The following is a 27,496-nucleotide window of genomic DNA, read 5'->3' as shown; positions in this document are numbered from 1 at the left end:
CTGTATAATCCATCAAAAATAGCATGGTTGAAATTCATGTATTGGCTATGCGTGTTTGCTCTTGTAAAAAAAGCTGTTATAATTCATTGCATTAATTTCAGGTATTATGACAGTAAGCTCAGATGGTGCTTCAAATGATTTGCTTTGTCGGGACCTTTGTGAACCCTGAAAAATTAAATTACTTTTATTTTTACCACTATATATATATATCTTAATATTCAAAATGTTTTTGCTCTTTTAAATTTTTGGATTTTTTAAAAAGTTATACTTTAAATGAAAACCTGATATGGATGCTTTCTGCCATATATTAAAATGAATTCATGGTAATAGCAAATTTATCGTCTGAAAAACAAACAAGCAAACAAGATATATTGTAGATACTAATCTGCAAGAAATAATACTATATCAGATGGTTTTTGCTTTGTGACAGTTTGCCATGCTTTCCTATAATAAAAGGGAGGCTTCATCTTAGCTGTGTTGATAGTCACAATGGTAATGAGCCAGAAGCTTGAAGATTGTTCAGATCTAGTTGCACTTGCCTATAAAATCAACCTTCCCCTTTCAAGTGAAGCCTTGGGACCAGTGCCTAAATGTTAAGTCCACTCTTCTGAGACAAGCTACTCACATCAAATAGCCTTTACATTGAAGCAGGAGGTTTTTTGAACCACACTGTCCTCATATATTAAAATAGTCTCATCTGGAGGCACACTGCAGAATTTAACAGGAAATGCAACTAGTCATTGGGTTAAACGCAGAGTGCTGAAGGGAATTTTTTTTTAAGTGAGGAAATATCTTCAATTAGCTAGATATTTCAGTATATTCCCATTGTCTACTCTTATACATTCTATGTTTTTATTTCCCCTATGACTGTGCCCTTCTTCCTTTCACAATATTAAAAAAAATAAATTGGTTGAAACATTTTATGTAATCTGTAATTCTACTGGCATGCAATCTTGGTTTTTATGATTTGTATACAAGTTGATATATTTTATCTTTGGCTTTATTGGGCGTGGTGTAGTTGGCTAGGGCGGGAGGTGCCCAATCCCTAGTAGCCTTTCCTAAGTACTGAATATTAAAACCTATTTTTTTGGTAAGGCAAAGTGTTTATTATGCTTAAACCTTAACATAAGTGTTCTTCCTTATCAGTCTCTATTGCTGCTTCCTGTGCAGCTGAAACTCTTCAGGATAAGTGAAGTCATCAGCTATCGACTAGGGTAGCCTAATGCTTTTGGGAAGTTGGTTTGGTTTACATGTTAATGACCTGGATAAAGTCCAGTAAGGTGTGGAAGAGATAGAGTGGGGGGAGGGAGGGGGAACTCTCCAAGGAAGCTGCTGCCTCGGTAAATATTTCCGAACTGATTAGAAAGTTCACGGCCCCGCGATAAAGTCGAGATTTCAAATACTGGTAATTCTTTTATTATTTCGTACATTACTAACATTAGAGAAACCTTTCGGCTCGCTCTGTCGCCCTCCAACCTCTCGGGGCGAAAACCGCGCATTCCGGCGTGCAGGAAACGCACGCTGGCATCGAACGCTGCAGACATCCTGGCCCGGGGCTTTACGCGTGAGTAACGGAGGAGCGCACGGACCGGTGGAAGAATGAAGTGGCTAACGCGCGTCCCAAAGGGGGAAAAGTCACCAGAGCAACTATTAGGGTCGAGCTCCTATTGGTCAGAGAAAGATCCCTACTTTAGAAAGACTTTCCCGCTGGCGGGCTCGCGGCGTCCCCGGGGAGCGAGCGCGCGGTCGCGGGAGGCTGGGTTCTCTCCGAGCGTCCTCGGCAGCGGCGCCGGGAGGGAAGCGGGGAGCCGCCGCTCGCCGTGTTGTCTTCGTTTCGTGCAATAAAGAATTGTCATTAGGTTTGCGTATGGCATGTGCCATTACCCCACCGTAAAACTAAAATTAGCAAAATGTCAGGAATGGAAAGATTGATTCACCAAGATGCAATTATCATTTAAAAGTGCTTGATTGAGGTACTGATGTTCAGTGATTTATTCTGCATACCATATACATAATTAAAGTAGTGTAGTGGAGTAATTTATCAATCTAGTTGAGACTGGAGGGTTGAGGAGGGAGCTGCTGGATGTTTGTTTTATTAAAATGCTCCGAGGTCTAGTCCCGCCCCCCTTTTGCAAGAGTGAAACTGATGATTTCTCCAGCTCGAGAGGAGAGAGTCAACGGTTTGGGATTGTGGGGGAGAGAGGCGGAGAGGAAAAGGCAGCGCGAGGCAAAGGCAAGGACAGAATAAAATAGAGGCAAAGAAGGAGGGAAACGGCACTTCATCGGACGTGCTGCTTAGAACCCCAACCCTGAGGGCTCCGTTTTCCCTGCCACCCCCGCCTCCCCTCCCAGTATCCTTCCCTCCCCCGCCCCCACCGGTCTTTTTTACGCGATGTTTCAAAGGCTGTGAGCTGCTCTCCTTTTCCTATTCGTCTTCTGTCACTTCCTTCCTGGACGCAGTTTTCTGGACGAGTCTGGTTACTTTTAATCCGACCGGCCGCTGAGAGCCACTTTCTCCTCCTCCTCCTTCCTCCTCCTCCTCCTCCTCCTCCTCTCTTCCTCCTCCTTCCTCCTCCTCCTCCTCTTCGGAGCGGCCTTGGCGCGCGCGAATGCGCGACCCCGCGCGCGGCTCCCCCCCCGGGCGCGCTCCCCTCGCGCGCACACGCGCACAGCGTCTCCAGCTCTCCGCTCGCTCTGCTCGCAGTCACAGACACTTGAGCACACGCGTACGCCCAGACATCTTCGGGCTGCTATTGGATTGACTTTGAAGGTTCCGTGTGGGTCGCCGTGGCTGCATGTTTGAATCAGGTGGAGAAGCACTTCAAGGCTGGACGAAGTAAAGATTTTTTTTTTTTTCTCTCTCTCTCTCTCTCTCTCTTAAGAAAGGAAAATATCCCAAGGACTAATCTGATCGGGTCTTCCTTCACGTAAGTACCTCTGACATTTCTCGAGGAAATAGAAATAGCCTGGTATTATTGTCTCTGAAATCTGCATCAGTATATTCCACCGCACTGGGTCTATCCCTGTGCCTTTTTTGAAGGCTGAAGTTGAGGCTCGTTGTGCATTCTTTTTGTTAGATTCCATGCTTTCCTTGTTTGTTGCTAAAAGTAACTTTTCAGATAGTCGTATCCGTTTGCCATCAGCTATTGAAATCACTTCTGACTCGTTCCTGTCACACCAGTGTGTTTAAAGTTTCATGAAGTTAGTTCACGTCATTAGCATGTTTGATATGGTGGAGCGTGTACAGCCCGGTGGATTTTAATATTTCACAGAATGTTCTGTGACCTTGAAGTAGATTCCTTAAGATTTAGCAGTTAGTTCACTGTGGAAAGATGCTCCCATGAGTCCCCCCAAAGACTCTGATTTGCCCTGGGTTATGCTTCTGAGCCACTAATTCTTGGGATTAGTTTGAGCTAAAGCATGGCTGTCTGTCACAGTATACCTTTGTGCATTTCCTTCCCTCACCCAAGTGCTGGCTTGATAGAGGGCTTCTTAATTGGTGTGGACAAAAAGCAATACCCTGGCCATGGTAGTCCACACACATAACAATTCGTGTGTTCAGATTTCAGCATATGTATTGCTGTTTAGGTCAAGTCAAATACATAGCTGTTTAAAAACAAACAAGGTTAAGTCACTTAAATTGCCTTCTGTTTAGACTTTGGTTGAAAGTTATCAAACTCAGTGATAAAGTTTGGCACAAAAGAAGTATATATAGACACGGCACATTGTTTATTATTTTATTAAATATTACACAAGTATTTAAATGTAACGCTGATGTTATCTCCTCCCCTAAACAAGGCTACTGATTTTTAAAGGAAATTTTATATCTGAGTCATTTTTGACTGTTCTGGGTCCAGTAGTTACCATTCTTTGGGAAAAGCCTTTTTTCATCACATTTTAGGAATGCGTGTCTTTTGTATAAAATACTTTATATGTAAATGCTGACAGTATAATAAGTAGAATTGGGCTCCCTGCCAGTTCTTTAACCGGTCCTCAGTGGAGAATTGCTTTGACACAAAGTGCGTTTTACTATTGTGAATCTCATACTAACTCTAATAGTAACTGTCTTAGGAAATGCTTGGTGACTGCATAGATTTTCTAAGTGTTATAAAGGAAACTCCAGCCACCTCATTATACCAGTCCAAAAAAAAAAAAAACTGACCAGCCTACTTTTCACTGACACCTTGCAATGGAATTGTGGTTGCAGAGTAAAGATGTTTATGTGGAGTATAATAACTCCAATCCCTAGAGACTTGGTAGGACATGGAAATGTGACCACCTGTGAACCCCATTTAACCTCACATTGCATACCAATTTTAGCTTTAAAGAGATCAACAATCTCCAATTTAAAGCTAAAATATGCTATTTAATTTTTAAAATAATGTCAGTTTTAGATAGTCTTTTTGAAAACATTCAATATATACCAGTATGGCACAAGCAGTATTTTTGTTTCTCTATCAGTTTCAGCTAAAGATAACGCAATTAATAAGCCATGTTATTGTCTTTCAGTATATGCATGAAATTATACATTAAGTTAAAAGAAGTAGTTCTAAAGCAAGTAGATTCAGAAATTTATCGGTAAGATGAAATATCACTATCTAACATCTTATCTCAAGAGGAAAAAAAAATCTTTTAAATCAAGTATCTCATTCTATTTGTAGAAAAGTACACTTAGCTATGTACTAGACTGTTAATTCTAAAAGTTTTCATCAAAACACACTTTTAACATGACATTTGTTTAAAATTTGGTTCCCCAGTCAAGTTAAGGAGACAATAGTTGGCAGTTATTTTTACTTCAAGTTTTATTAAACTTTATAAAAATCTGCTATTTTTTTGTTAATATAATTCACACAGCTTTGGAATGTTTGGCATATTTTTTAGACTTCTTACTAAAGACAGTATTTTACTTCATTCATTAATTATGCTATTTACATCCTGATTGCTGTGCATGTGGAATATATTGAAAGATGATATTAAGGTGTAAATTTTATTAAATATTAATTTGTTTTTTGGTGTAAATAACAAGTGAGCACTTTATAATAAAAAGTCAATTTTCCACCTTTTCTGAGCTATTCATATTTTAAAAGAATGCAATCACAAATATTAACTTTTTAAGATAGAAACACATTAACACTAAATAACTTCATGAAACTGAAATATCAACTTAACTGCACCTTGCCTCTCTTCTTTTTGGTAAACATGTTCATTTTGCAAAATTTGGGGAAATGGTTCATTCCAATAGGGAAAAGGGCTATTTAATGATTCAAAATTGAATCTTAAAAAGGTATCATGTTTTATATTTTGTAGATCTCTATTAATTTCTTCCTTGGCCCTCCCTCTACCAAATCAATAAATTGCATGACACTACAACTATATCTTTCTGATAAATGATTTATTGTATTTCAGTTTCTTTTATAAAGAATGGCTCTAAGTAACTCCTTAGCATATGTTAACATTATCTTTTAAAACTTTCTTCTGTTTATTGTAATGTATTTTGTGGTTTTATTTCTCAACTGTAAGTGCGGTATAATTTGAGTCTATGAAATCTCAGAAAGTGACAAAAATGGGGAAATAGCTGTGCAGCAATACTTATGCTACATAACAACAAAGAAATAGTTATTAAACAGAGAACCCTGGTTTCCGGGACAGAATTCAAAGCAACATGGAACAATTTAATATGCATTTAATGGTCATAGATTAGAGATTATTAATAAAGTGCTATTTTTTTTTTAAAAAAAAGCACATCCTCCGAGCAAAAACTTATAAAAAGGCCACATATTCATTTTGCACATATGTGGTGATCGTCTGGACACGATGAAAGGATTTAATCACTGATGTTCAGTCAGTGTGCTGCATGTGGAAGGATAGGCGATTAAGACCCAGTCCTTAGCACTGTACCTTAATCTCATGAGTGCGTGAACTGCCCTGCACTCAGTAAAGCTTGACTGTTCACCAAGATCTGTCATCTTTAGGAAATCAAATCAGATTACAGGGGTGATTCACAAAACCAGGAGTGACAACAGAATCTATGTACCTTACAAAAGGCAGATTACACAGTTCACATGTTATTTTGATAGGTCAAAGATAAAAGCTGATTGTTGAGGAATGGCAAGACACTCCAATTTCAAACGATTGCTAGATAAGTATACCTCAACCCTGTTGCTTCATCATTATGAAGAGCCGTTCAAACCGTAGAAAACTCAGTTTTCAAATGCCAGGTTTTTCATAGTGAAGTAAGAGAAAACATGTCCTTTTTACGTATGTCTTCATTGCTTAAATTTTAAGTTCTGTCATTTCTTTATGAACAGACATCAAGTTGTCTGCATACATGAAACAGTAATAAGTTATAAGGCTTAAATGCATTAGACATTTTTAGAGGCATTGCAAAGAACACAAAACAGAATTTGCCTGAAATAAAACATATACTCATGGAATTGAGTAATTGACTAGAAAATGCATAATAATCAATATCCATTATATTATTCTGTTACCAAATATATTCTTCATAAAAATGTGTAGTTACAGAGATGTGAATCCATATATCTTAGAAATATATCTTGATAAATGTATACTGGTCAAATTATATATGCACATATATATTTCATGAATGTTATACAAAGATCATTCTTTACAACAAAATATGATGTTTTGAGAGTTTATTTCAGGGAATAAAGTTTTGGTTTACATAATAACATTTTGAAAACCCCAACTTCTTACATATCCAACTCTGCAGTAATTTCTTGCTTCTTCTAAAATTGAAGTCCTTTTTTACCCAACTGATGCCTCCTAGTGTTTCACACAATAAAACACTAATGAGTCACCCATAAATGTAAACATTGCATTTTCATTGCCTACATCTTCTGTGATACATAAAATTAATATTTATGTGTTTAATTTTCTGTGTGTTATTATAATAAGATAGGAAATTTTAGTGAATGAGATGTTTCATCTGAGTGGATTTGTGGCACGCACTTGCAGGTTTTCTTTGACCATAATAATATCTTACTAAGTTTTAATAAGTTTATTACCTTCAGTTCCAGTTTATATATTCACTGTTTATATTCACTGTTATTTCAAGTGAAAAACATAGGCAAATAGCAAAGCTTCCATTTTGTAGGCCTGGGAATTATATAGGTGAGTTCAACCTGAAATGACTGATAAATTGCAAAGAGTAACCATTTAATTTAAACACTAAAATATCTTAAAAGAGACATAAATTGGTCACCTACTGTGTCTCTACATTTGCAAATTTCTATGTAAAAGTGGAATGAAGAAAAAGAGAGTTTAGAAAAATAAAAGTGAAGATAAATGCACAAATTCTTACAAATACGGAGTATATCGCTTTATTCGAAAATAACAATGAAAGAAAATCTTGCTTTGAAAGTATATTATTCTACATAGTGGAAGGAAGACTTGTTAGAACATAATTTCTCATGAGGAGCAGCTTGCCTTAATGAGGTAGAAGTTAGTGGGTACCAACTTTGGTGTGAGTTTTCTGCCATTAGACACAATGAGCGTAGACCTGTGATATTTTTGCACATCTGTGATTTCAAGCAGCTCTCTGATTCTACTTAGAAACATGAATACTTTAGTTTCTGAATATTTTTTCTTTAATATACTTAGGAAATAGAGGAGATATTCCCCCAATGGGTCTTAAATTCAAAGGATGCACTCAAAAACTTGTAATATTTATGGGCTTCTTCCTGTGTCATACAACACACACTTACATAAAAACATTCACAGATTTCTTCCACTAACAATTATAAATGTTCTAAGCATCCAAGCGTAGATGCTAGATTGAACTTAATTAATTTCTGTTACCTATGTATGTGTCATTTAGTTCTCCTGACTCAAAGTACACAGCATATTAACACTATTTGACTATCATTTAAGATTTTCTAATTTAGTCACTAATACAGTGCCATTATAATTCTTTGCATGTTGGACACATTTCAAAGAATGTAAGGGGGTGTGTTCCTTTCGTTCAAGGAAGCAAACATGTAGAAAGGGGTGGACCTTTCCCACAAGAGCCACATTTCTTCCCTTGGAAAGTTGAACCAAATATGCAGCATGTAAGTGAATAGCAGCATGAGAAAGAAAATTATCCGCAGCGATCTACTGTAGTTAGTGAGCAAAAGAAACTGTCAGGTTTTTTTTCTAAAGCAGTTATTATTGATAGCCTATCTCACACTGAATGTTGGAAAAGGTCTATGAAAGTTTTATAATTTTAGTATATTTTAACATTCATGCATAAAATAACTATAAAGTGCACTAGAATAATTTTGGTCTTGCTCAAAACAAGAATTTAGTAGTTAACTATTTTATTTTATAGACAATATTGAGGTATAAAGAAATAAAGAGTGCAAGAAACATCTATTCTCGTTTAAGAATACATAGACAGCATTGATGTTCTTAGGGTTTTTGTGCAAGAAAAATAAAGAATATTCTATGACAAAGAATGCCATTACAAAAAATAAGGTTATAGAAAAAGACTAATATACTATTATCTCACATTTTGTTGGTATTATTTTAATGTTTACTGCAAAAAGAAAAGTCATATGCCTAGTAAGTATGGAAATTATACGATACTTATTATAAATCTATGGTTTAGTTTCAGTGATGAGAAACATTTGTCATCACCATGATGCGTTTTCTGTACATTATCATCCTATTGTCCAAGTTAAATCTTGGTGTTTATTTTTAAAAGATAGCCAGTGTGAACAAAGTTCAAAGTACACGTGAAGAGAATATTTTGAGGGCATTAAAAAGGAAATTGGTGACATTATAAGCAATAAAAACAGTAAACCTATTATAGGCAGATTTCTTCAGGAATCATTACTCTTAAATAATGCAGACATTATAGAGACTATTAATTCTTAATGCTGTAAATTTGAAATGAATGGAGCAATGTTATTCCTTCTGCAAGTAGTTGAGATTCATATAGAATGACAGTGCAAGTCTTCAAGCAGTGATTTAAATAAAGTACCTTAAACTTGTTTTAGAGACTGGAGGAACTGATCTTTGAATCGGTCCCTTTTGCTAACCTGCTTTTTCCAAATAGTATCCTGAGTGTGGTCTGGTTTTCCTCTTGTATCTTGTTGTCATAGATAAGATGTACATGAAGAATTCATATAAATTGTTCTCAGATACTACAGATCCTTAGCATATTGGATTTAAAGAGAGATGGATATGGTCCTTTAACAGAAAGTGGAGTGTTTTTTAAAAACAGCCCCAAAACTACCCGTCTTTTTTGTTTTCACATATCTGTGATTCCTTCAGCAAGTTAGAATAATAGCAAGAGCAGGCATCCTTGCCCAAACCCCGAAGATAGGCAACTTCAGCTTAGATGTGCTTATATATTTGCAAAATTAGAAAATAGATTCACTAATTTAAATAAGTTGGGACAAACAAGGAAATTTGTCTACTACTTAACTGAGTAAACATGACTTATTTTTTATCTTCTGATTAATTGTTGACTCTGTCTAAGGTATACAACCAAGGCTTATTATGGAAAGCTGGTATTATTGCTTAACGTAACATGAAGGATTGGGACTTCTTTAAAGTAATTTTGAAGATGTGATTATTTAGCAGAAATATTCACTGGAGCATTTTATTTTTAGAAATCACGGTCACACAAGGAAGCCTTTATAGGACCGACTACCTAATTGCAGTCAAAGATCTCTTTAATGAATGAACACACACACACAGAGGAACACACATTTTAAGAATATAATGGCCCTATATTTTTTAAAATTTTTGCCACATTTTTTATATCTGAACAAAACATATGTGTCTAAGCAGATGTTTTAAGTTATATCCTTCATGTAGGTGAGTCTGTAAATGTACCATTTAACTTAAATGGCTTTGTGGGAAGGTAGTTTGAGGAGTTTAAAAAGGAAGAAAAAAAAAACCCTCCAGTTACTATAGTTTCAGCTCTTTCTTTTTTAAAAACAGTAATTACACTCAGGATAAAGAAAGAAAAATAAACTCTTTCTAATTCTTTGTAACATCCACAGTTTCTGAGGTAGAGCTCTGGTGTATTTTTATTCCTGAATATGCAGGGCAGGTACTGGCAGCAGAGCTGCAAAATGAAAACTTCCTGGCTGCAGACCAGATACAGTGCACAGTGCCACATCATAAACTTCCCCTCTTCTGTCTCGGAGTGATTTCAGCCCTAAGTAATGTCCTTTTTCCCCCTGCGTAGGCTAAGGAGCAGAGGGCCTTCTTCCCGGGCAATAGCCTTGGGAAAGGAAAAACATAATGTTTCCCTTCTTTAACTTGAAAATTCTGCCTCTTAGATCACTAAGACATTAACTGCAAAGTGCATTCAGTATGTTTCCTTTTTATTCCCATATAGCAGTTTAGAATGCATAAAACAATAGGTATGAGATAGAAAATGAGACCTCTTCCCCACCCCCCACCTCCAGTACCCACAGGCCCCATCAGATATCTGTATTTTTTTGTTTTGCAAAGAAAAATATAATGGTTTCTTTTCAATGAAGCATTATAATCCTGATATGTTAGATCATTTTGTGATGCAAATTAGCATTGAGGTTTTTTTTTTTTTTGTACTTATCTCGGGGAAATAGAAATGTTTCACCACAATATGTGGTGCTACAGTAATTTTTATTGATAAACAGTCACACTTTCAATGATTATTAGGTCAAAATATGGAGTACAAAGAGAGAACATGTGAGCTTTAGTTTTCAGATTCGGTTTATGCTCTTCGTTTGAAAGGTGGTTTAAGTAATGTGTTTAATACCATACAAAGTAAATTGACTTCTAAACATCTACATTAACATTCCTTGCATTTGAAACTGTAGTCTGAAAACTTGTACTTCTCCTTGAAAAATAAAGAAAAAAAGTTTTCTAAAGGAGCCTTTAATTACCGGTTATATTTTCAACCATTACCAATGTGATTTTTTTTAAATCCTATTAAAAAATAATTTTTAGTTGCCATGGCTCTTTTCATTCAGTAGCAGAATCCTCATTTGTGTGAGTTGCAGTCAGATATTGCCAGCACACCTTTCTAAAACTAGCCTTTTTCTTTAGAAATGTATTAAATGGGAGCCTTCAGTAGAAAGTGTTACTACATAATAAATATTTGTTCTAATTTTATTTTTAAACTAAATTATTGATTTAACGGTATATGAATAATGTATAAATGTTAGTTTAGTCATTAACTCACTATACCAGTTATTAATTGCCTATATAAAATATACCAAATCAGATCAACAGTTCAATGTCATTTTATTTCTCTTTAAAATAGATAAAAAGGATAATTTGAATTATGTTTAAATATCAAACAACTATTTTTCTGTGGATGCAAATGTTTCTTAAGGAAGTGTTAAGAAATTAAGACAATATAGACCTTAAAAATGTGTAAGGCACCTGTAAGAATGTGATCACAATGGCATATTCCCACACCTGGCACATATTCAAGGGCCATTAGCAAGGGAGAAAAAATGTTAAATTTTTTGCATATATGAATATAGAGAGGAGTCAATAATTTTTCAAATTTATTTGTTACAAAATTGGACATTTTATTTAAAATTTCAGATTAAACTTTTGAAACTACGCTTTTATTTAGACTATGGTATGAGGTTTTTCATTGTCTTGGAATTTTCTGAAACATTAGGATAATTTGAATCATCACTGCTTGGTAAATATTGTTAAGACACATGGTAAAGTTGAATATGTGCACTGGATAGAAATTTGTAAGTAGAAAATGAACTATCTTGCATTATAAAACTATACCTGAACATGCATCTCTTAGAGGTTTGCCTAGCAGTTAATTGTCTGACCAAGCATTCTGGAAATTTTGAACTCTGTTAACCAATAAATTACAGTTACTTCTTTAAGGTACCTGATGTTTACCCATATTTGAGGACCACTGTTAAGTTGTTGGGTGGTCTTTTAGTAAAGGTTTATGTGATTTAAAAAGTAGATCTTTTCGCCCTTCCTCTGTAACAATCTAAATCCAGACTTCATTCTGTGTGGATTATTTTTCTTACTAAATGAAGGCTAACAAACCTGGCTACCTTTTTTAAGTGTATCTCTTTGTTCATTTCTAGTATTTACTGGAAGCCCACTTAGAGGCTGCATAGGTTAAAGGTTAAAACAATTTTGACTACTTTTTTCTTTTCCTTCACCTTTGAATCCCCCCCCCTTACACAAACCCAAAAGAAATTTCCATAATGACATTGATAGATTGGCAAAAGGCTGAGAAAGATACTCAGTACCCATTGCTTCTTTCCCTATGGCACTTCAATTGAAATGAATCGGCAACGTCCCTTCTAGGACTGTTAGATCTTGCTTGAGTTAGAGGGAGCGCTGTGATTCTTTTTCCCCCTTCTCTCATTTTATAGCCTCAAAAATCAAAGAATTCTTGACTTTATCCTTTTTTTTTTTTTTTTTTTTGCTTTTCATTTTGGATTCTCTCCTGTCTGAGCTTCCTTCTTGGTTCAAAATATTTGGTATTGTGAAAACAAGTGCGCTTTTAACTTGTTTTGACTATATATGTGAGAGAATTGTTTCAGGTGCTGACTTATCTCCTTACTCTTGAGAGACTGATGTGGTTCATCACAGCCCAATAACATGTCATGGAAGAGCTCCAGATACTGATCTTGAAACAGCAAAGGCTATGGGGTAGTGTCTTTGTAAGGAACCACTGACAGCTTGAGAGTCAGGAGAAACATGCACAGCATCATGAACTCTCAGGAGATGATACACTCATTGGACAAGGTGAACCAAATTAAGGCTTTCGTGATGCTCTATGAAGTGTTGGACCAAAACTCCAAGGTGTGTGTGTAGGGGGGTGTGTGTGTGTGTATGTGTGTGTGTGTGCGCACGCGCACGTGCGTGTGTGTGTTTATATGGTACAGGGAGTTATAGGTGGGGAGAGCAGACAGAGTAAGAGAAACAAACCATAAGAGGATGAGGATGAACACAAGAGAAAGGGAAAATGATTTCGGCAAGCATAAAGAGTTTGGAGACCCCACTGCTGCATGTAATATCATTTTGATTATACATATATGTGCTATTATACAAACACATCCATAAGCAATAGAGAGTAATGATTAAGAGCCAAGACCAAAACTGGGTTCAAAAGCCAGCCTCCCATTTACTGGTAAGTGGCATTAGAAGGGTTAACTACCAGAAAGCCTCAGTTCCAGCATCTGTAAAATGGAGATAATAATAGCACCCACCTCTTAGATTTGTTTAAGGATTAACCAGGATAATATGTATAAAAACATAATGCAGACACACAGTAAGTGATCAGTAATTATAAAATTATTTTCATAACACTACACTGTATTTTAATCATTTTATCTTTCTGTAATGATCACTTATAAATGCTTGGTGTGGTAATTATTTTAAACTTTTTTTTTCAATTCTACTTTCAGACCATTAAAATAAGTCACTTTCAGGGCAAATCTCTAATTGTGTTGCTATGTTAGGTCAATTCTAATGATTGCTAAGTACAGTACGCTTCTTTCTCCAAGAAAATCAAAACCTTTTGCAGATCAGGTGTTATTAGAAATAAATATCATTTTTAGAACCAGAAATGGAACTCAAGAAACAAAATAATATCATCCAGTGGTTTTAAAGTCATTTATTGAAAGTTCTAAATTGAAGATAGATTATTGCTTAGTTTTAATAAAAGTTCAGTTTGGAGAAAGTGTTTGATGTACAGAAATATTAGGTGATTTTAATGGTGAAAACAGCCTCTCCAAGAATTCTAAAGCTTTTTTTCTTAGCATTAGTATTACCCATTCTTAATGTATAAATTTGGTATTCCTTGTTTATTTTTCTTACTGTACAATTTTGATTATATGTGGAGATGAAATTAATTTATGAAGCATGGGTGCTATTTTACTCATCTTTGTATTCCTTCACAAGCGCTCTTGCGTATTATAGAGATTCTATGGGTATGTGTTGAATAAATGAATGAACTGTATATAATCATAAAGATAAAATGCATTTTTTATTTGAATAGTTAAAAAATAAGCTGAGTAAATGGCACTTCCTATCATCCTATTTTTTTTCAGATTTGATTGTTCATTATAACCATAGTTTATCAACTTTGAGATGATGAACAAATGAACTTATATTAATTTGGATATTATTCATGTGAGAATAAAACTGTAAAGCATAAAAAATACAGAATTTTACCTGAGAATTACATCGCCTTTTGATAACATAAATAAACAAATTTAGGTAAAATATGGTTGAAAATGGGAATATTTCTAGTGTCAGAGACTGTTTACCACTTTTTTGGTCAGCTTTTCTGTTCGCCTAGTTTCTCAAAAAAATTCCTTATTTTGGACGACAGGTGACATCAATGATGCCTGCCCAGTTTATACATCCTGGAGAGTTGCAACCACTTGAAATTGTTCTCATGCTTTTGAATAATGCCCCTCTAGTGTGCACCTTGCATTTCAGATTTCTTTTCTAACACTGTTTTAATGCCAGGATAAAGAGTGCTCAGCGCAAGGAATACTTGCAGAGTGGACTTCCCTGTGGTAAAACAGCATGGACAGCTCCCAACACTGCAATCAAGGATGCCTCTAAAAGCTTTAATTTAAAAATAATAATAATAATAATAAGTCTGCATGAAGATGATGGAGCCCTCTAAGGCACATGGGCTTAGAGAATTATTCCCATCTGCAACCCCCTCCCCCTACTTAGTATCCCTTTCCAGGGTTATGATTACTGGAAAATGCCTGTTAATCACCAGAATTTTTTTTTTTTTGACTGCAGCTGCTTCAGTCAGACTACTAATCTATTAAACAACTTCGTCTCCAGTTTAAAATTTGCATTGTATACTGTATAGAATAAATTTTCTTTGTAATCAGAGCATCCGAGAAAACTTCCTGATATGATTTATAGAAGCACATTTGTTTTTATGTATAGACCTCTACTGCTATTGAGCCAACTGTTTAAACAATACTGTGTTTGATCAGCATAAAATAAAATATTATAGTACTATTGAGTGCAAGCAACATTTACAATAGTCACATTTGCAGAATATTTGAATTGTGGCATGTTTGCCGCTCGGTAATAGAAAACCCACATAATTCGAAAACTTAACCTAGATATTTAAAATTTGACTTGAACCTGAAAGGTAGAAGTTTAGCGTTCTTGTACCAGACTGTGGTAGAGTGGTTTGGCCTCGTTTTCTACCCTAATGCTCATTACATTTGCCATAATTTGAAGAAATATCCAAAACCTGAGTCAATATTTAGTGCTAAGAGAGGACAAAACAGCTCTAATTTACAAAGGACTCTTTTAAAATACATTTTTATATGTGAAATTGACAGGCTACAAGAGGTGGTTGGACGATGTTCATCATGTTGGAAAGAATGTTTCAATTAAAGTTGGGCACTTTCTCTTCCAGGTCTTTTTTTCTCCATTTTTTATTTGCTGTGCCAAGGTATCCATGTGCGTTTTCCACTGTCATCTGGCTCGTTCCCAGCAGATGCACACAATCTGTTCTGCTGTCACTAACAGGGTTCGGTTTATGAAAAGAATGTGTCAGAACATGCCACTATAGTCACTTTTACAGGTTTTTTTAAAGAGTAACTGAGAATATATGCATTGCCCTAGTTTTATTGTACTCAGCCCTTAAGAGATTTCTAAGAAACTCTGATAATATTCATAGACCAAAAGCTTTCTTCCAAACATTTTGATCCAATATTTACTTTCCATTAAAAATAAAAATTTTAGAGTTCACAAATGTCTTTAATGATGAAATGTATTCTGTTTAAATCTAAGGATAGATTTTTATGGAAAAGTATTTTTGATAAAATTATCAAATTTCCAGTTATGAAAATTTACTGTGTAATTATTAAATACATATCTACCTTAGTACTAAAAGCAAAACTACTTTCCTACTCAAATCCAAGCATTTTTTAATAAACTATTATGATAGAGTATTTAGGCCAGGTATGATCATAAATACCAATTATTTGACCTGATAGATAATACTGATTTCCTTAAGTCTTTGACACCATTAAGTTAAACCCAATGTGGCTGAATAAAGAAATCCAATACATTCTTATCCTGTGTAGAGACACTTGATAAACTATACGTTCACAAAAGATTGTGATATTTTACTTTCGTAGATGTTCATGTTTTAAAAGCATAATAGGTAAATACTTCTGAAATTAAATTTTTTGTTCAGTAAGTTTTCTCTATTTTTATCAACTACTGTTAATAATAAAAATTTCAGGTTTTTCTGTCTTCTTCATAGAAAATAATTTTGGGGGGCATTTTGCATGAATACAAAAAATTGAGCACTGGAAGTTGCATTAGTTCCAGAATCAATCAGCTTAATAGGTTAGAAGAATTTGAAGGTATAAATTATGTGCAGTAAGTATACACTACACATGCAGATAGATAGTGGACACATTTACATTTTGGGTACAGTTCTTGGTATTTAAATATCTCCCAGAATTGAAGTACCTTTAAAAGGTACTTAAGTTCTAATTTTAGTTTTTAAAATAATTTTTGACTTGGAGAACAACTCAAAGTTCAGGAAAATTAAACATTTTTTCATCTAAGGTAAAATTCACATGTGCTAAAAATGCAGATTTATAAACTGTATTGAGGAATGACAGTTTATACAAATTAAGCATTAATTTTATATATATTTATATAGGAAAATTAGTTTAGATTTCTGTGTAGAGAAATTTATGAAATACATTTGAAGCACAGTGTATGTCAGAAATTTTTCTGATTATGAAACTGATACAGTGTCACATAGACAACTCAAAACAATATAAATGAAGGTTTTTTTGAAATAACTTTGCACATTTTAGCAAGAAAATAATTTAAGGTTGGAACTCATTGGCACTGTTGTCACATCATATAGATTAATCGGTTACATTATTTTTCTAGAGTCATATCACACGATTGTTATAGTAAGTTTTGTTAATTCCTAAAGAAAAAGGAATTTTTGTTCCTGATACTTCAAATATTATAATGTACCTATTGTTAAGCTGATTTTGTGATGTTTTTGATGATGTGAAGACAGTACGTAGATTTAAGATGAGTCATAAAGGACAGTTCTGGAGTTCACTTTTTCCTGCCAACATATGAATTTATCCATGATTTTACACAACAGATAATTTTACTTTTTTAACTAATCTGTAGGTACTTGAATTGTTTAGTTTTGGGTAATCCTAAATATTTTCTCTTGGCATAAAAGGCCAAGAATCACGAGTGGTGAACTAATAGAATGTTCAGGAAGAATCCCATGCAATGTCATAGCCTCACCCTCCTCCCCTGAAAGTATCAGAATTGTAGTGTGTTACGAGAGGGTGGGCTTAGCCTCACTTACTAACTACTCCTGGTGTTGGAGAGCGGAGCTCACATGGACTTGAAGAACAACCAAAATCTTTTATTTTGCTACAGTTTGAATTTATGTAAGGTCATGTCAAGACAAAACTCCAGAGACAAGCTTAGTTATACTTATCCTGAATTACTAATCCTTAAAATCCTTTATTTATTACTCAAAGAGTAAATACAATACCAAATTTCACTGGGAGAGAAAAAGACTTACTCCTTTCAGGAGGAGTTACAAGTTTTGCCTTGTGAAATATTTTGTAAATACCAGATCTTCTAAAAAGGTGGGTTCTTTTATTTAGTAATGTCTTGTAAGGAAGTAATTAGATTTTTCCCCCTAACTTTATTTTTGAAAATTAAAGGAAGAGTAGTTCTGAAACATGAGATTTTCCTGGTTCTCCAGGATCTGAACCGGGGAGCCATTTTATCTCAGAAATACTTTTTAAAGTTTTTCCAGTTGTCTTGATTTCCAACACCGGGGGTGCCACCCTCCTTTGTGGTTGGGAGGTAATTCTTTCTTTGCATTAGCTTAGTCATAGGTCTTTTTGGAGCAAAGACAGATTATTTTTGTGACACTGTCCCCAAAATATATATTATTCATAGACTAAGAAACCCATCAAAGAGTCTCACTGCACGCATAATGATAGGTTGGACTGCAGTGACCAGAAGGCTCTCCGCTCAGCTTTCTTTAGGGAATTTAAAGACAGTTGTATCCTTTTTCCATCTGCATCGACATATGTTGACCAGTTGGTTTTCAATTCTTGCTGGCTTGGTGGTTGGAAGTAGGACTGATCTTCTATAAATATAATTGATACTTTCAACTATGACTTAGGAATTCCACTTTTACTTTTCTCTAGCACTACTGCTCAAGATGCCTCTAATAACTCTAACAATGTTTATGATATGTGTTAAAAATCTTGTATTATTAATTGGAAAGCATTATTAATTATAATTAAATTTAGACAATAAAAATCACAACTAACATTTTTTGAGAGCCTACTGTATAAGAGAGAGCCCAAGCTCTCTTTTGAGCCCTCTTTTTGAGAGCCTAAGCACTGTTCTAAGGAATTGAAGCTTTATACCCATTAACTTATTTACTCCTCAAAACTTAATGAGATAGGTAATGTTAACATCCACATTTTATAGGTGAAGAAATAGATAAAATTTTAAAAGTAACTTTCATAAAGTTACCAACTTGGTGGCAGAGCTAGAACCTCAACCCAGATGGTCTCTAGAGTCCAGTCTTTTACCTATTTAGCCAAAATCTCATATACATTGTCTCATCTCTTAGATGAGAAAAAGGAAAGACTCAGCTATTAAATCTTAATTTTTCATGGCATTTTGGGGAAAAATATTCAGTAATCCTGGAATGACATTATAACAATGTTTGTATGAATATGTTTGTGTGGTTTTTAAAGAGAAATGCATTAATTATTGGTTTGTGATATGATTCCACACTGTTAATGTGGAATGAAAAAAGTACATTTTACCAACTATTTGATAGATCATTCTTTTCACAAGCAATGTCTTATTACTGTTTGTGGAAATATATTTTTTCTAGTTACAATATTAGCTGGAATTGAAATGTGAACATCTAGTTTTATATCATCTTGTCTAGGGACCTCCACTCTGCTATTCATTTCTTGAGCTGGTTTAATTTTTAAACTTCACTTGCAAGAATCATAGTAATTTATAGTTTTAACTTAAGAATATGAACCGTATGACAGAATCTATAAAGGAATATTAAATGGATTTCAAGAGTTATTCAGTTAACTTAATTAGCAATTTGATATTCTGGAGAATTCGAATTGAAGCACACCTTTTAACTTTTTCTTTGCAGTTAAAAAAGAAAACAAACAACAAAATCTTAAAATCAGAGATAGATGTGAAATATTGACAAGTTAGAACAGGTCATATTATATTTGAAAACTAGGAGATATTATATCAAGTTTATTCATGAAATTCATGGCTTTTAACTTTTAACTGAATATTTCTGGGTTCAGTAAAAGACCTTTTGAAGAAGGAAAAGGATCACTTTTAGAATTTTTACCATGAGAAACAATATGAACTTTCTTCCTCTAATAAACAGTTTCCTTGTTTTTTTCATAAAAGTATTGCCATAGTCTTGAGTAGAAGTGAGGACAGAGAGGCTGGTCAGAAGTCAAATGGGACTCAGATATTTCTGAATTACCAAATGTACAAGCTTTGGACTTCAAAATTAACAGCAACCATATCTTTAATGTCATGGATTCCTTGCTAAATTTTCACAGTTCATATTAGTAACTACATTTGGTTCCGCTTTGTTTCACTGTTGAAGAGAATGAAATGCTTGTTTGGATTACCATGCAAACACCCAAATAATATATGTTCTCTGTATTAAAAATGCTTTTATTAGAATTGTGACTTGACGATTTGGGGATTCTATGTGTTATTTGGAATTAATTGGATACAGTGATAAACAGCCTTCATGTCACTTGTGCCCGCTGGCAAGGGGAGTTTTGTATGCTTTTTGCAATATTAAGTGCCACTGGTAATGCTCAGCATTCATTCTTCTCTTTCTAATGAAACCACTGAGGCCAGTTATGTCCACTATCTAATGTGATTTTGAGTAGGCTTGTTTGAATTCCCTCTTTTTGTAACCTTCCGACCAGGAAGCACACTCTTAAGACACCATAAAACACCAGATTTATATTTAGTATCTGTTTAAGTTCTAAATATACAGAAAATAAATATTCACTATAAAGGCCTGGATTACTCAAAGACTGAGGAGGAAGTCATAGCTGCTGGCTAATTCTATAAAAGATAATTACATAAAGTTGTTAATAATATTTCCAGAAGAGGATTGTGATGTAGCTAATATTGCATTTCGAAAGCCTTTTCAAAAAATTTAATCATCCAAGGACTAAAATCAACTAACAATTTCTAACAAACAGAAGCCATTCAAAAACTGTGAGCTGTAACTGATCTTGTGTATGTGTTAAGTGACAAGGTCCTAGGTATAAAATATTGGATTTCCTTCATACAGTTAGTGTAGTTCAGTAGTTCTCAATCCTGGCTATGGGGTAAAATACCAATGTCCAGTTCCCACCTCCGGATTCCGATTAAGTTGGCCTCTGTCTGGGTGTTGCAGTTTCTCAAAGGTGCCTGGGTGCTTTTAATGGTTGAGAACCACTTGTTAAAAGAAGATAAATGTGAATAATTTTTTAAGTTTTTAAATGATGAATAATAATTGTATGTATTTGGTACAATGTGATGTTTTGATACATGTACATGTTATGGCTTGATCAAATCAGGCTAATTAGCATAACTATCACTTCAAATATTTATCATTTCTTTGTGGTAAGAAATGCACAATGGAATACTACTCAGCCTTTTAAGAAAAGCAGGAAATTCTGTCATTTTGGACAACATAGATGAACCTAGAAGACATTATGTTAAGAGAAATAAGCCGGGCACAGGAGATAAAATACTGTGTGGTCTCACTCATAAGTGGAATCTAAACAACTTGAACTCATAGAAGGAGAAAGTAGAAAGTTGGTTACCAGGGGCTGGCAGGGAGGGTGGGCAGGGAAAGGGGAGATGTTGGTCAAGTACAAAGTTACACTTACACACCAGGCTTAAGCTCTGGTGTTCTCAGGCACTGTAGCTAATAATAATGTGTTGTATATTTCAAAATAGTGAATCTTGAACTTGGCCTAGAACTCCACATATTCTGAAAGTTACAGAAACAAGTAAGTGTCTAACTTAAAAACCACCTTAAAATGCTCATAAACTACCTACTGCAATTTTGCACCGCTTCCCCCTGGACATCCACTATGAATTTATCAATTAACGAGTCAACTCATTCACTAAGTGTTTAGCGGGGAGTGTTTAATTAGGGATACGAAGATGAAAGGTGGAGACTCTGCTCCTGAGGAATTCAGTTTTTTGAGGGAGATGAATACGTCAAGTGCAATTGTAAATCTAATGTGATACACAGTATATCGCAACTTGTAAGTTGAAGGTGAATGAATACTTAAGTGATAGAATGTGCAGCTCTTTCTGGAGATGACTGGTCAGGTCAGTCTTCAGTAGAGGAAAGGATACCTAAGGCGAATCTTAAATGAGTCAAATCCTGGCAGTGTTCTGGAAGAGGGAATTTTGGGGACTAGTCTCCCTCTGAAAGCATAGCAGATTTTCATATGTTTTTTATATGGCCTGTCATATTCTCAACTTTGCTTTTTTATTTAGAAAAGTTTCCCAGGCCTTGCCCAGGCCTTCAGGTTCTGTTGAAATTGGGGGCCACTAATGAAGCTGTGAAGATGGCCCCAGAGCAGGAAGAGCCGAGCTAATCCCCTTTGCATTCTCTGGTGCGCCACAGAAACCTCCCTGCGTGGCTCTCGAGGTAACTGGGAGGACGTGCCCCTCCTCGCCTCCCACTCCTGCCCTGTGTCCTAGACACAGCTGAAAGGAAGGATGGCCTGATCCGGGCCCTCCCCTGCAATCCACTGTTTTGACAAGCGATATGGGACAAGTTATGAAGGCGAGAGAAGAGCACTGACAGGGAGATACCGCAAGAACACTTTGTGGAGTGGAGGCTCAACTTTTTTACCTCTTACAGAAAGTAGTTAAAAAAAAAACACGTTAAGTGGTATTTCTCTTTCTTTTTTCTTCTTGTTCTAAAAAAGCAAAAATAAATTCAAAAGCACTTGAGAGATATCTTTCTGTTAGGAAAAAATCTTGTATATTTTAAAGAATCTCTATTAAAGTTACTTTAATAGAAGGGAATAAGTCAGTAAGACATAGCAAACCATGGTCTTCTAAGACATAGGATGTGAGAAACTGGACTTACTGATTCTGTGTTGTCAAACAGACATACAAAATGCATACACATGTATCTATGTGTGTGTGTGTGTGTGTGTGTGTGTGTGTGTGTGTATACATATGTATCTGAAAAGACAAAAAAGGTAAGACATAACAAGAAAATGTAAAAAAAATACTAATTCCACAAGTTACGTAGAAAAATGTTTTGTTATTTCACAGGAAGTCCTATCATAGAGTGAACCACATCCAGTTTTATGTAAGAAGGGGGGTAGGTGCTGGTCTTAATTATATAATAGAACAAAATTCCAGCTCTGTAAACAACCTTTTGCTTCCAGCTGTTAGATAATATTACCTCCACAAACTAGATTCTTGGTGAAATAAGCCCTGTTTCTTATCGGGAGGGAAGTGGATGGACAGGGTCGCACTGCTTGATAATAACGTTTCCCAGTGACTGGAGTGGAGAAATAAATTAATTGTGAAAAACTGAGATCTTTGGTCTAATGGGTTGACTTTTTTGAAAATCGTAAAATGTAGCGAATTTGATCTCAAATAGATAATGCATTAACATCACACATGCAATTAGAAAATTATCACCTTGAGTAAATTAAATATACAGCATTGAATTCAGTTAGCGTATTATTAGAGATTTACAAGTCCATAAATATCGTAAGGTGAGATTTATATTTTTAAAATACAACTGGAAACTCTCCAAAGATTCAGTATAATCCAGGTGAAAATGATTAAGCCCTTGAAAGCCCCTAATACAGTTTCTGCAGAAAAGTGGTATATTTATCAGGACTGTCTTATCTCCGAAAGACAGAGCCTTCTGATTGTAACTTATAAATCTATTGAGAGCCAGCGAGATTATCGAGGTGAAGTTTTTCTCTCACATCATGCAATAGCTGAGAAGCCCTTTTAGGTGAAACAGCTTGTAAACAGATAGACTAGTAAATTTCAAAAACGTACTACATGGAAGTGAGATAATGCAACAACATATCTGTATTAGGGGCTTGTATACCTAAGACTTTAACGCGGTAAATTTCAGATCTGGCTTCACATTTGAATCTCTTGGAGAGCTTTACAAAAACAATGCCAAGAACCAGGTCCAGTGATTCTGATTTCATTGATTTGGGATGGGTTTAGTTATCAGTGTTTTTAATAAAGTATCTAAAGTGATTCAAATGTGTAGTCAGGGTTAAGAACTACTGTTAATAGAACAGTCAAAATCTCTAAAATTTTGAAACATCTTTGAGCACTGAGATGAAGTAAATGCAGAACATTAGTATTATTTCCCTTCTAAGTATGGAATTGAGCAGAAAATAAATTGATTTCTTATGTTATAACAAGACAATTATCGCTTCCATAGAATCTTCCTTTTTTCCATTTATGAGACCAGCTGCATCATTCCAGTTTGTAAATTATTGGCATTTCTAAAGATGAAGTAACAGGGGAAGTGATGAACATTATAAATAGACTGCCTGAAATATTTGGCATGAGGGGTCAAGATGTAGGCGAAGCTGGAAAAAGACTTTAGTTTGGGTATTAGCCAGAAGCCAACAGTTGTTAAATTCCCTAAATTTCCTTAAGAAAGAGAAGAGTAAGAATCTCTTTAAGAACATATTTTTTTTTTCTCTCCAGTGTGTAGTCAGTGAAACCCAGAGGGGAAAAAAATGTACCTTTGGAGCCAAAATTAGGTCATGCCAACCACAGCAAATTGGAAGCTCTACTTAGACTGTAGTCTTGCAGGATTGCTGTGGATCATCTTAATGTCACGCACGTGGTGGGGCCAACACTTCCAGATCATGGCTGCCGGGCTCTGTTGAGCAGGCCAACCCTGCCTCCTGAGTGCCACTGCCCCAGCCAGGCTGCGCTTGGCACCGAGATACAACCTAAGATTGTGTCTGAAAGGTAGGCTCCGGAATATGGCGTTCTTTAAGGTGAAAAAAATTTACAGTTTCTGATAACAAAACAACAAAACACATTTTATTTTGTTTTATGATTTTAGAGGAGGAGAATGTTAAGGGAAACAGGGAATGAACAAACCCAGCGGAATGGCCAGCAGGTACAGCTTCCTAGTAACTAGGACAAGGATGCCAAAGACATACCTTACCATAAAAAAAGAAACCTACAAAGTAATAGTTTCATTCATTTACTTACCTGTCCACATTAGAAGTGGCAGGATTATTCTTTTTCCAGACTTAAGAGATGTGGAAGAAAACTAGATGGTATTTCATTCATTTCTTTGGCACTTCCCATTGTTATTAGAATGTTGAACCTACTGTAAAGCACAGTATAGTTCCATTATACAAAAGAAACTGTTGTCCTTCTTTCCTACATAGAGTTTCATTGGTATTTCCAGTCATTATTAGAATGCTGAATTGGCCATAAAAATGTAACTTATTTCCATTACATAAAGGAAATTTATACTCTTTCCTACTTGCAGAAAGTATTTAATAAAATGATAAGACCTGTAGGGCTTAAGAAAATTGATCATGGAATGCCCTACAGAACTTTATGAAGTTGCGTAAGGAAAATATGAATGTCTGTTATAGTGTCTCGTATGTTTGTTCTGCCTTTAAAAAAGGAAACTAAAATATTCTTTGTTGAACACTGCTGAATTCACCTCTGCAAAAGCTAAAATAAAATCTCAAATTTTTGGATTTGTTCCTAAATGAGCAAATGTATTTGCAGCTGAGACCCTTGGAGCCATTAGCTTTGCACCTATGTCATATCTGCGAAGAGAAGTTTCTTTCTCTTTGTGAGCAACTTCCCAATGCGTACAATTAATTATATTAGTCGAGTTTCCAAATTATTTGCTTTTTTAGGATGAGGTAGCAGTGGTTATAAATATTCTGTCAGCTGTGAACTGAACTGGGATATTGAAAACATAAGTGCTTTCTTTCTATTATAAAACACTGCATTCTTCAACTAATTAATACAGGAACTTCCATGTGTTAAATGGCATTTTCCTTGATTTTTCTTGCACGCTGTTTCTACATTCTTGATAACACAGGAAATAAAAGGCCCAATCTGTACTACATCAGGATTCTAGAAAAACTTCACAGAGGAGAAAACGCTTGTGCTGGGTCTTCATGAAAGCGCTTGAATGTATCTTGTCTTCTATCTGACTTGCCTTTTGAGTATGGAGTCTGATATACCACTGTATACCCAAAAATATAGTCACACCTCAATTTACAAATCATTTGCATCCCAAAAGTCTGTTTTAAAATTAATGTTGGAAAATTCAGAATTTATTTTTCACAGAAATGGCTTGTAAATGGTTGTTAGCTTCTCACATGAGCCCACAGATACCCACAGTACAGTTCAAATAAAAATGTTAAAAATAATAGGAAGCCCTACAAGTGTTATAATGAAATAACAATAATACTGTTCAAGTTTGCCTTGACCAGTAATGCTTAGCCAAAGCGCTCTGACGGGACAGGTAGAATTTTTGTGAAAGTAATGAAAACAATTTCTTGGTGTTCAAAGTGTAACCCACATGTACAGGCCTCAGAATGGTTTGCAGTCTCCTTCACAGTGCGGATTTCTCATTCCCATCTTCTCTGCGAGAACTTTGAATATGCTATTGAGGTGATTAGAATGTTTGCTAGAGTTTGAGGATTACTGTTGAAAGATTAAAATGTTTTTAGCTTATAATTCCTTTAAAAATGGCTTTTTCTATTCCTTAATGCAGACGTGGAATAAGCATCACTCTAAATGTGTATTAGTTATCTTTAGCTGACATGCAGAACACACAAGAAAGAGATTTCCCTGAGGAATAACTGAGCAAGAAGAAGGGGACTAACAGGGTGTGTGCATGTAAGAGAGGGTTGGAGAAGGATTGCACCCCACCAGGATTAGGACTCAGGTGGTCTCCAGACCCCATAGCTTTATCAACTGCATTCTGCTGCCTTCCTTGTCCCCTAATTAATTCTCACTGGGCTGCCTCCTTAACATCCCAGGCAGACTAAGAGTTTTGTTGCCTGTGGTGCCAAAATCTGAAACTCTGCCAGACACATAGTTAATAGATTTTTTATTAAATGAACGAGCAAATGAATTCTGCTACTCCTTTCCTTCTAATCTCTGTGGAATCTTTATCATATTGAGGTCTCTTGAAATGACTGGGAAAGTGCCTTGAATGTATTATAGGTGGATACTACACATGAAGGAGAGGATAAAAGATTGGTGGGTCTTGGATTTAGAATCTCTTCTATATCAGGTTAGTCATGAGGTGATGTGGGTATGGAGGGAAGTGGAGGGAAGATTGAGGAAGATCCTGACTTTTTGGAGAAATAGAGACCTATATATTGAGTTGATTTGAACTAGATATTCACAAATTGGACTTCATTAGCAAGAAATGCCTACAAGGCGGGGCATGGGGCTCATGCCTGTAATCCTAGCACTCTGGGAGGCCGAGATGGAAGGATTGCTTGAGGTCAGGAGTTTGAGACCAGCCTGAGCAAGAGTGAGACCTTGTCTCTACTAGAAATAGAAAAAATTAGCCAGGTGTGGTGGCGTGCACCAGTAGTCTCAGCTACTGAGGAGGCTGAGGAAGGAGGATTGCTTGAGCCCAGGCGTTTGAGGTTGCTGCGAGCTAGACTGATGCCACAGCACTCTAGCCTGGGCAACAGAGCAAGACTGTGTCAAAAAAAAAAAAAGAAGAAGAAGAAAAAGAGAGAGAGAGAGAGAGAGAGAAAGAAATGTCTATATTTGTTGAAATTACATTAATAGGAAGAAAATACTTTGCTGAATACTTTTATGAGTCAAAAAGTAATACTTTATGCATTAACTCACTGAGATTTTGTTGGTGGCATTGTATTAACTTAATTGTTTTTTATTTTATTTTATTTTATTTTTGAGACAGAATCTCACTCGGTCACCCCGGCTAGAGTGCATAGAGTACAGTAGCGTCATCGCAGCTCACTGCAACCTCAAATGCCAGAGCTTAAGCTATGCTCCTGCCTCAGCCTGAGTGGTAGGATTACAGGCATGAGCCACTGCACCCAGCAGTCTTCATTGTTTTAAAATCCTGCTTTGGGATTTTTTTCTGCACCATCTAAACTTGAATCATAACTTGAGCACACTTTACAGGAAACCTGAAGGAAGGGAATGAAAATCCGTGCAACATGAAGTACATTACTTTATTCACTGCCTCTTAAATTACTCTACTCATCAACCCAAATAGGTATTTTATTCTTTTTTATTAGAAAAAGAATCCATGAAACATTGAGGGAAAAATATACCTAAAATTATTAAAAGAAGTATATCATCTCATTACTATATGTAGTACTGTCCAAAAAACTTTAATAATGCTTTTCTAAAAATAATGAAGTAATTTTTTGGA

General features: G+C 35.4%; 1 protein-coding gene across 14 annotated transcripts in view; it reads left to right on the top strand.

Moving 5' to 3' along the window:
• Positions 1-1,325: 1,325 nt before the first annotated feature.
• Positions 1,326-27,496, top strand: part of MEF2C (myocyte enhancer factor 2C) — a 147,467-nt gene continuing 121,296 nt past the window's right edge. For 3 of the 14 annotated variants that reach the window (XM_045566264.1, XM_045566263.1, XM_045566258.1), the window contains exon 1: positions 2,564-2,927. The gene's annotated coding sequence lies outside the window, so the exon portion shown is untranslated. Of the gene's footprint in view, positions 1,406-2,480; positions 2,928-27,496 lie in introns of those variants that run through there. The other 11 variants (XM_045566266.1, XM_045566247.1, XM_045566255.1 and 8 more) reach the window with 7 other exon arrangements.

The sequence above is a fragment of the Lemur catta genome, chromosome 12, assembly GCF_020740605.2.
Source record: "Lemur catta isolate mLemCat1 chromosome 12, mLemCat1.pri, whole genome shotgun sequence".
Lineage (NCBI taxonomy): Eukaryota > Metazoa > Chordata > Mammalia > Primates > Lemuridae > Lemur > Lemur catta.
This window is presented reverse-complemented; position numbering and strand designations above follow the sequence as displayed.